This window comes from Epargyreus clarus, unplaced genomic scaffold, assembly GCF_041222505.1.
Source record: "Epargyreus clarus isolate Ecla_fem2 unplaced genomic scaffold, WU_Ecla_fem_2.2 ptg000007l, whole genome shotgun sequence".
Lineage (NCBI taxonomy): Eukaryota > Metazoa > Arthropoda > Insecta > Lepidoptera > Hesperiidae > Epargyreus > Epargyreus clarus.
The window spans coordinates 2,359,325-2,368,925 of record NW_027332215.1 but is presented as its reverse complement, the minus strand read 5'-3'; the positions used below and the strand labels follow the sequence as shown (position 1 = coordinate 2,368,925).

General features: G+C 36.4%; 1 long non-coding RNA gene across 1 annotated transcript; it reads left to right on the top strand.

Annotated features, from left to right (window-relative positions):
- The first annotated feature begins 4,926 nt into the window (after positions 1-4,926).
- LOC140743080 (uncharacterized) lies at positions 4,927-7,634 on the top strand. Its single transcript, XR_012102368.1, has 3 exons — positions 4,927-5,147; positions 6,182-6,726; positions 7,164-7,634. It is a non-coding gene; the product is annotated as an uncharacterized LOC140743080 (long non-coding RNA).
- Positions 7,635-9,601: the final 1,967 nt, after the last annotated feature.

The window sequence follows — 9,601 nt, the reverse complement described above, 5'->3', positions numbered from 1 at the left end:
GCGCTGCTGTGTTCCGGTCTGAAGGGTGTGGTAAGGGAGACAGACTTTTCCGAGGCTGTTCCAGCTTAGTCCTCAGGGGTAGCGGCGCAGCTGTGGCCGACCTCAGGTAGGAATATCAAATCCTATCTGGGGTTGATTACAAATGTCCATGGGCGGCAGTAGCCACTTACCATCAGATGGACTGCATGCTCGTCTGCTACTCTTATATTATAAAAAATATATATATATGTTACGACGGCCCGTGGAATTTAGCCCTACACTAAACCTCTCTGAACTCTATTCTTTTTTCAGATATGCCAAAGGAAGTAACATCAATAACGGTTTTTAAAGAAACTTTCTTTACTTATAACACCCTAATGGGGTTGATTGTTGAGTTGCTAAAAATGCTGGAACAGATGTGTAAACAGAAACGCATAATGCATACACCCTTTTATAGCCGTCTAAAGGGTTGATCTAAAAAAACAATGACTCAGATGCTTCATTGAGACTAATGATAATGTTTCGTAGTGGTTGCTTCCAAATGTTAATTACAACCAGAAAGAAAAATACCAATTTTCATAGACTTTGCTTCATAATCGGCTTACTTCTAAACAAACTTTCAACCCCTATATTACGCGGTTAGGGGTAGATTTTCCATAAATGGTGTTAAAAAAGTTCTATCTATCCCAACCAGAGAGCCAATTGCTAATTTTTACAGTCTTTGCTTCCGAATTAACGGAGTTTGAAAAAAAAATCCAACCCCCATTTAACGACCTTAAGGGTTGATTTTCCAAAAATGATGATACTCGAAGGCAATTTCACGACAACTCCATTTTCCATAAAGTTGAAATAAAAGTATGTGACGGGGAGATTAAAGGTGCTGCAGACCTGCTTTTCTCAAGTGATGTTATCGCTCCAGATTCTCCAAAAACACTTTTAGCCTTAAGAGCTAAACATCCTGCACTTTGCGTACCAGTTCACGCCAATCCGCCACAAAATTGTAATACACTAGAAATTACTCTTAAAGATATACTAGGAGCAGTTATGTCATTCAAACCTGGTTTAGCAGGAGGCCTCGATGGTCTGACTCCCCAACATTTTAAAGACCATACATGTGGAGTCACGGGCGAGGCTGGAAAAATCTTATTGAATGACATTACTGCTCCTGTAAATCTAATGATTTCTGCTAATATCAATGCTGACTAGTATTTTTTTATATGGAGCCAATCTCAGTGCATTTTAAAAAACGATGGTGGAATTCGGCCAATAGCTGTTGGTAATACTTTTAGGTTAGGCGTATAGCTTCTAAGATGTGTTGCAGACACATTCTCCCTAAGCTTCAAGATGAATTACGAAACCGATTCAATTAGGTTTTGGATCTAAGGGAGATTTGAAGCTGTGGTACACAGTCTTAGAAGTTATATAGCTTAACGATAAAAATAGTGTGGTACTTAAGGTGGACGTAAAAACGCGTTTAATTCTGTTAGACGTGATGTATTTTCGGCAGAAGCTCATCGAAGTATTCCTCAAATTTACCCTTTTTAACACGCTTTTATTAGCTTGGGTTGTATGTATGTAGGTATGTATGTAACTAAGTAACGGAATCTTGGAACCCGATTTCTATCCACTTCAATTTAATTTAAAATTTTGACCAACTATCAAAAACCGATGACAAAATTAACTCTCTGGATTAACGATTTTCGAGGCGAGATTGTTTGAGCGCCTTAGAGAAAGTTCATTGCAAAGTTACTAAATGCTTAAAATTAATAAAATAAATATAGTAAAATAAATACTTAAAATTAATAAAATAAAAATAGTCCAAAAACTAAGAAACACGCTTTTATAATAAAATCAACTAAAAAGTAGAAAATAATTTTCAATCTAGGACTCAATTAAGGAACAGTAAATAAAATAATTGTGGAAAAAGCGTGGGCTGCTCCACTTATCAGTTTTCGAAAAGCGGTCCGGCACACGGCGATCGATTTGGTGTTGGAAATTGGGGCCGTGGGGTTCCAATGCTAGATTATTTTTTAAGCACCTGTCCAACGAGTCAACATAGAGTCAACGAATGACCAGAGAGCTGGCACATACCTCGGACAGCGAATAAGCCTCGCTATCTAACGAGGGAATGTTGCCAGCATTCTGGGAACTCATTCCAGCCAGCATTTTGGTGAAAAATTCGCCGAATCATCATTATCAAAATCTATGAATGAGATCATGGACGACACGGTAGTCAAAAAATATATATACGCGACGAATAGATAACCTCTCTTCCTTTGGAAAGTCAGTAAAAAATAAAACAAGATGTCTACACAAAAAAAGATTTAATACAAAATAAATATTGGTTAAACATTTATAACATTCTGGTGTTAAAATTGTCTTTGCTTGTCGAAGAACTCCAGAACATAGACTTAGAATTTTTTCGCTATGACATCCTATATCTATGCTCCAAATAGCAATTTAGATGTAGCTTTTTATATTTAATTTTAAATATGTTTATATTATTTGATTCTCTTTTTTATATTATTTTAATTATTATGATGTTTTTGTTGTATTACTTATTCTAACAAGTCTTTAAAATAAAATACTACCTACGTACCTATAATTTATATTACTTGGGGTTTATACATATAAGAATGGAGCGATTTTCTGACTATAATAGGAAAACTTGAACAAAATACAAATATATTATATGTGTGTAAATGTACGGAAATGTTATATACATAAGTAATAAATAATATACTTTTTAACATTTGGATGTTATTTAGGTAAAGAAACATAAACTTGAAAATCTGTTCATAGCAACTCTAGTACAAATTCTCAAGTTAAGCTTTGACGTCAAGTCGGCACGGGTTACCGTTATCCTATCGCATTTATATTTAAATTTATTTATTATATATCAAATATTTAAGGTCCACAGGAAAAATAATAGGGGGTACGCGTGTGTGTACATTGTATCGAGATAAAAACTAAATGAAGTCTAAAGCACTTCGTTCACATATACAGGGTGTCCCGTAAGTACCACGACAAACTTGGGCAGAACATAGGTGAGGATCTGACCTCTCTGGGAAAAAAAATTACCTTGGTAAAAGTGTCACCGTTTTTGCACTATCAATTGTTTTAGATTTTTTGAGAAATTCAGCCCTATTCATCTTCTTTCGTTAACTGCGTGTACAAATTTGGTGATGCAGTGTTTATTTTTTCTGTTAAATACTATCAGATAGTTGGTCTATTATATTGAAATGTAAATTGGTTAAAAGATGTAAAGGAACCCTGAAAAAAATAGGGATATTTTTAGATTTTAATTTTTTTACTATTTTTCCCTCAACTTTGACTCGTCGCGGTGAAAAAAAAATGTACTGGACTATAAGTGTACGTTACACCAAAAAATATGTCCAGTTAATAGAGATTTCAAAAAGGTACCACACTTACTATTTAAAGTTGAAGAAAAAAAGGTTAAGGCCATTTTTGCATGAAAGGGACTGAAACCAACTAAAGCGTAATGATAGAGTTTTTATTTAAATTACGGTTTCTACCGACTCACAACGTGTCAGGCAGTACTAAATTACATTATTACCTAGTTACATATTTAAAAATATCATTCTTCATTTGTAAAAAAACAGTTTAGTAACTAACTAACAAACAGAGTATTACAATTTATTAAGTCAATTTTTACCTACTTTGAACTGTCGTTTCGAAGTGAAACTTCGTACATGTATGTAATTTGAATGACAATACCTTAATTTGATATCTTGAAATAGATCTGATGATGGAGCCAGGATATGGATGGTAGATCTCTTACCAATTTAGCCCAAACTCGAGCGATTTACTAAGAAATGAACCATGCACCTGCTGGCTACATCATCAGATCTGTTCCAAGATGTCAAATTATGGTATTGTCATTCAAATTACATACATGTACGAAGTTTCACTTCGAAGTGACAGTTCAAAGTAGGTAAAAAGTGACTTAATAAATTGTAATACTTTGTTTGCTAGATAGTTACTAAATTGTTTTTTTACAAATGAAGAATGATATTTTTAAGTGTGTAACTAGGTAATAATGTAATTTAGTACTGCCTGACACGTTGTGAGTCGGTAGAAACCGTAATTTAAATAAAAACTCTATCATTACGTTTTAGTTGGTTTCAGTCCCTTTCATGCAAAAACGGCCTTAACTTTTTTTTTTCAACTTTAAATAGTAAGTGTGGTACCTTTTTGAAATTTCTATTAACTGGACATATTTTTTGGTACAACGTACACTTATAGTTCAGTACATTTTTTTTTCACCGCGACCAGTCAAAGTTGAGGGAAAAATAGTAAAAAAATTAAAATCTAAAAACATCCCTCTTTTTTTCATAGTTCCTTTACATCTTTTAACTAATTTACATTTCAATATGATAGACCAACTATCTGATAGTATTTATCAGAAAAAATTAACACTGCAACACCAAATTTGTACACGCAGTTGACGAAAGAAGATGAAGAGGGCTGAATTTCTCAAAAAATCTAAAACAATTGATAGTGCAAAAACGGTGACACTTTTACTAATGTATTTTTTTTCCCCAGAGAGGTCAGACCCTCACCTATGTTCTCCCCAAGTTTGTCGTGGTACTTACGGGACACCCTGTATATTGTACATTGGCTAAATGCAATCCGCATTTTAGCTTCACAAACTATTTCCTTAATACGCACAAGGAGAATATTTTTATTCTTAATAATGAGAGATCATTATATTAACCTACTGATACAAAAATCCATTTATTTTGTAAACGATTATTTCCAATAATATAATATAAGCACTAATCTGAAACATATAAGTCGGCCGGGTTATTCTTAGCAAAGAGTTCAAATCCCATTCCAATCATGGCATAGATGAATAGAGCATGCGCGGATAGGATAGATGGCAGCACTAAAGCAATATTGATTTCTGTAAAGCGACTCTATTGGCTGTTCGCGGTGGCAAACTGCGTAGGTTGCGCCGCTGAGTTCAGTCTACCTAGTTCTTTGTCTAAGCCTATCCTTGTCCTGAGCAGGTTTTAAAATTTTATAAAATATCTCAATAATATAACAGTTTAAATAGTGTGTTAGTGTGAGTGCGCACTAGAGCGGCGAGGGTAAACCAGATTTCGAAGCAACCACCTGTAGCTTCGAGCTACGTGTTTTATTTGGTAAGTGATAAGATAAGAGGTATATATACATATATAGGTATAACTAGCAATAATATGTATACTGCTACGTTGTCTAATTTTTTTATACAATTTATAGTAGCTAAGGAGCTTGCAGACCATCTGAGGGTAAATAGCCCCCACCCACGACCATGAATATTTTTAACTCACTCTACGTAGATTCTCTTTCTTCAGTCCTGAGAACTGAGATCTCATCTCATATTATAATGGGTCAACAGGCCTATTGATAAGTTGTCTAAGATAAAAAAAACTTCACTTGCGGTCACGTACTATGCAGTGACTACCAGCGCTCAGTTTATTTTCATTCGATACTTTTGTGACTATAACATTAATTCATTCAAAAATGATTTGTGCTCTTAAAATACAAGGTACATCCCACGTAGTTCCTGTATCGATTATTTCATCAATATGATTGCGCCATTAGATGTCAACAACACAAAATGGCGGGTTCGGAATAAGGTACAAATAAATGTAATATTTAACAAATGTTAAAAACATTGAATTACTAAATGAAGTATTTGGGTGTGATATCATAACATTGAAAAGCTATAGAACCAGCACTATGGTTCCACAGTGAAAGCATCACAGCCACATTTATTTTTAAAGTGAAGCTGTATTTGCATTTCGGGGCAAGTGTGTGGATGCCGGCTTATTTGTAAATGAAGCGACCACTTCAATCATTAGGAGCGGCTACGCATCTGTGATCTGATTCAGTTAGAACCCCTGTTCTACCTCAAGCAAATGATCATGCAGTCCACCTGTTGATCACTTATCATAAAGTCGACTGCATGCTCCTTTGTTACTTCAAAACAAATGTTATGTTGTAAAGGTTGTGTTATTTGTTGTGGGATGTGGGAATAAACACATGTTCTATACCAACAAAATCCTTCGAACACTGAATCGATTTTTACGGTGATGACGCATTATTTTTAAGAACTTGAAAGTAGGTTGTTAAAGGATTAACCTTGTGTCATTTATTTTTGACATTATAAAGGGCATTCGTTGTTTGTTTTCAGGTCGAGAAAAAAAACCGCCAAGACGGATTTGTGGAGGTGGTTGGGGCGGGGTAAAGACCCCGTGATAGCTCGGCCAGAGCCTCTCCAGTCTCTGTTCGTGACTTTGGTGCAGGCCCTCTTCCGGGCCGCGGCATGGTTCTGGAGGGGAGGTGGTCCGCCCCCTCGGCGTCTATCTCCATTACCGCTCATCCCAGTTCCTGTAGATCATCGCTTTTATGCTCGTCACCGATACATCATATACTTTACCCGCTGTCGGAGGCCGGAGCGTGGTTAAAGTACACAACCACGCAAATCATCCCATGCTACACGCCTCACACACCCCCACCGTCTTTCCATCGATCATCATCTCCTCAATTTGATCAAAATTATGAGAATGTTAATTTCCAAGCTATTATTTCTTTCACTCATTGTCCTATCCAGTAAATCCTATGACGACAAGAAGACGAAGAAGACGAGACACGTGAAAAACTATAATTTGGTATTACGAGACTTCAATATGGAGAACTTCATAATGGTCTTGGAACAGGCCAATCTTTCATTCATCGGTAAATAATATTAAATATACATTTTTGTTAATAAGCTATTAAGCACCATGTCTTATACACTTCATGATAAGTTTATGGGTAGTGTTAACGTTCTTTAGATTATCTGGGGTATACAAAGTATGGATACATGTAGGTAAGACACTTATTATAGATTCGACCAAGTGCGTATTGGTAAACTTCATACATACTTACCTTTGGGTTTTTTTTTATATATCTTCCAGGTTTCCTCGCGGCGTTTTCCTTCACCATTAAAGCAAGTGTTAATCAATGTTTAATATGTACAAAAAATCGAAAGATCAGAGGCGTGCACCTGGGATTTGGAACTCGGACTCCACGACGGAGAGGCCAAGTTTCAACCACCAGGCTATTTTATCCTTTCCTAGGATATAAAGATATATGTGGTGTACCTATGAGCTACAATCTATTTTTCCTTCCAGGTCTCGTATTCTTTGAAGATATCAAGACAACTAAAACTTCGCATTGAGTGCCGTCTAAGCGCAATGCCCTTTCTACGTGCCAACTAGTTATTTCAAGCCAGAACATGTCATCATATCCCCAGTATATTATCTTGACGCTGAGTTAGATATAGATTGTAACTTGTAATTTTGTTATTCTAGAATGATACTATCTCCCTATGTATTTCTGAGTCAGTTGTCATAATCGTCCGCCCTGTTCTATTGAAATGCTGTTCCATTATATTATACGTCGGTTTTAAAAGTAAGATACAATTGTTGTCGTAACATTACACTTAATTATTTAGTATTCCATAATTTCTAGCAGTTATAGTTTTTTCGAAAATACTTCTTGTATTCTGTTTCATTCAACTTTAAGGATATACTGTATTTTTCTCTGTAAACCAGTAGGTTTTAATGATAATTAATATTGTTTTAAATATAGTATTAAATTTGTTTTCTACGATATGTAATATGATATGTAACAAGTGGAACTTATTTATTAATATTACATAATATATATATATATATATATATATATATATATATATATATATATATATATATACAAAAAAGGGGAATAAAAAAAAAAATATTCACTATAAATAAAACAAACCATCTAAAATAGCCGTGTGAGGCATGGTTCCCAAAACGCTGGCGGCGTTCCCTTGCTGCACTGCTAGGCTCAATCTTTGGGCGAAGTAGCCGCCAGCTCTTTGGTCACCAGAAGCGAGGACAAGTCTGGTCGACATATCTGACATGAATTTCTTCATATCAGATGACCATGGACCCATTGTCTCCACTGCAAGCGCCGCAAACAAATAATTATCCAATATATTACTATATTTGCGGCGCTTCAGTATTTGGGCATGGTCGGCTGCAGCCCCAGCGCTCACAGACGTATTACTAACGTGAGATGGGGCTAGAGTGTCGACACAGGTCGCGTCCCATACCAGGGGTCGTCCGAGACTCCACGGCACCAAAGTGATACCATCGGGTCTCTTGCCATCGTCTCTGAATAGACCAGAAGGTTCCAGTGTCGCTGGTACAGAAACGGTAGCAAGAGCCCGACGAATAAGATCGTTAAGAGTCCCGTGACGATAAAGCCGACCAGCACTCCTGGTACAGGACAAGCCATGCCGACCCAACTCGTCCACCACCTGCCCACACGGACAAAGGTGAGACTCGCATACCTTGGCACCGAGCCGGAGACCTACAGAAATTCTTAAGGTAACTGGATCCAGCACGGTGCCAATATTACTAGACGGCAACGCATGTAACCAATAACCTGACTCGCTTTGAGCAACAGCTAGTAAACGGGCCCTATCAAAATTATCCGAACATCGTTCAAGAAGGCAGGCAAAAACAGATTTAATTGCTGGCATATCCCAAATGCATTGTTTGGACTTATCTGTAATAGAGGTATCTTCAGACGGAAATAAAGCACACCAGGCCTCCGTAGCCTCCGACATGTACGCCACCCGAACATCATCCATAGAAATGTTTAAGATGTCGGCGATGAGGGTAGTCGTACTATGACAAGAGGCCAGGAAAGCTGGGAGCGCCAAACTTTCCGTCCTGCGGATACCTATGCCACCGAACTTAATCGGAAGAGTTGCCTGCATCCAGGAACGATCATCAAATTGTAAATTTAGAATTTTGGACACACAATTTTGTAATGATAAATCTAAAATTTGAGTAAACGAAGGAAATTTCCAAATGGGACAACAACGAAGTAAGTACAAGAATTTAGGTGCGAAAAGGCAAAGGCGTAAAATGTAGATAGCCATATGCGGTTTTATGTCGTAAAGTCGTTCCGAATTTAATTCAAAGTGTGTCAATTTAGAATTTATAATGGGCAAAAATGCATCTTCAAATATTGGAGCACCTAATAACGTTAAATTTTCTTTATCTACAATAGCTATGTTTGGAGATAATAAATTAAATTGTTCGTAAATATGATGACATCTTTCGACTGATAATTTGTCCGAAAAAAAAATTTCACACTTATTAAAATTTAAATCTAAACCAATTTGGTTAAAACGCTCGATTATAAATTTTAGGTCCTCCAATACAATTGATGCATTTCCTCCCAAAGAACCATCATCAAGGTACCATACATTCAATTTTGAATTTAGTTGTGTAATAATTGGTTGTATTGCCAGACTAAAAATAACTGGGCCAAGAGGGTCGCCTTGCTGACATCCCACACAAGATTCAATAACTTTATCGCCAAATAATAATTTTGATGGGGTACCATAACACTGCCACATGTAGTCAAATATTTCAGGCATTTCTTTTTGAATTTCCGCTAGAAGAGGTCCCCTGTCTACCGAATTAAATGCATTTTTCACATCAATTTTAAGAAACACATCGTAATCATTTTTGTTTAAAAATGTACGAGCAGCGTGTACAGCTGCCTC